This window comes from Pterocles gutturalis, unplaced genomic scaffold (genome assembly GCF_000699245.1).
Source record: "Pterocles gutturalis isolate BGI_N339 unplaced genomic scaffold, ASM69924v1 scaffold38943, whole genome shotgun sequence".
Taxonomy (NCBI): domain Eukaryota; kingdom Metazoa; phylum Chordata; class Aves; order Pterocliformes; family Pteroclidae; genus Pterocles; species Pterocles gutturalis.
In genome coordinates, this window is record NW_010124464.1 from 33,933 (window position 1) to 35,268 (window position 1,336).

Sequence of the window (1,336 nt, forward strand, 5' to 3'; positions counted from 1 at the left end):
TTTTGGGTATAAGCATCCAAGCTAAAATACCCCATATGCTAAAAGATTGATGCTTAATACTTCTTTCCAGATGTGTTCTGGTTTAGTGAAATATTTAACACATTTCTAGAAGTATGTAGTCTATAATTGCATTAATACTTCAGAAGAATGATGTCCTGGTGAGATTCCAAGGCTGGCTGTGTACCTTCTCCTACCAGTGATCAGTAGAAATCGGAGAGCCTGCCTTTAAAAAAAAAAATCTCTGATTACCATTGATCACCCTTGATGGCATTTAAATAGCTACACAGCCACAGCCCTGACAGTGTCCCCCAGTAATATTCCCAAGGCCTGAACAAAGTGACATTCTGTAACCTGGGAAAACTGCAGAGGGAAGTCCTCAGTTAAATTCAAATACGTACAGGCAAAATCGCATGATGCATGCAACGGGATGTATTTCATTGCTTAATTCTGTGCTGTTAACAGTAGAATTCTTTTTCCCAGTTTTTGTTTTTCCACAAACAACTGCTTGAACATCCCAAAGCGTAATAGCTGGAAATAAGACAGATCCCTGAAGAAGTGACAAACATCTCCACAGAAATTAAAACATGAAAGCAATCCTGTAATGAGACGTCTGAGTCTGGGAAATGCATGTATTGAAAGCATTGGGAAGAGCTGAAAAAATTTTAAACCATTAATATCTCACCCAAGTGTCATCGGGCTAAACAGTACTCAGAGGAAGATTTTGGATGATATTTAGAAAAGTACCCCAATGAACAGGAAATTATGCATTCACCCCTTTCAATAATCCCAACTGAGTCCCGGTGCTTGTGATGTGTAAGACAGATGGACACAGCTCCACGACCATCTTCCACAGGTTTGGGCCAAGGCAGAACTGTGACATTACCCAAACCTTTCAGCTCACTGTAGAGAAGTCAACAGTTCATCAACCAGCTGGAGGCAACGTGCATTATGCACAGATGAGTTAAAAAGCATTAATATCTACTAAATTTAAGGGTACATTTTCTGCTGGAATCTATGGGAACCATAGAACCACGGACTACGCTGGGTGCTTTTACAGAATTTAAACCTACCCCGTCTCAGGATGCTGAAGTTATGCTTACTGCCAGTGTGACCATTTCAGTATCTTAATAAAAACGGGAGTGTTCAGTCACACGCACAGAGAAGAATCAGGAACGTGGTATTACGTGGAGCACAATTATTCCACACAGGTCCTTCCTGTTATAAATTAGTCTTGGAAAATAAAGCAGCAGCAGTGGAAGGGAAGAAAGACAATTTACAAGAAACACAGAAGAGGTATGGGATAGGGGAGAATTCAGTTTAACTTAAAAGACAGGAA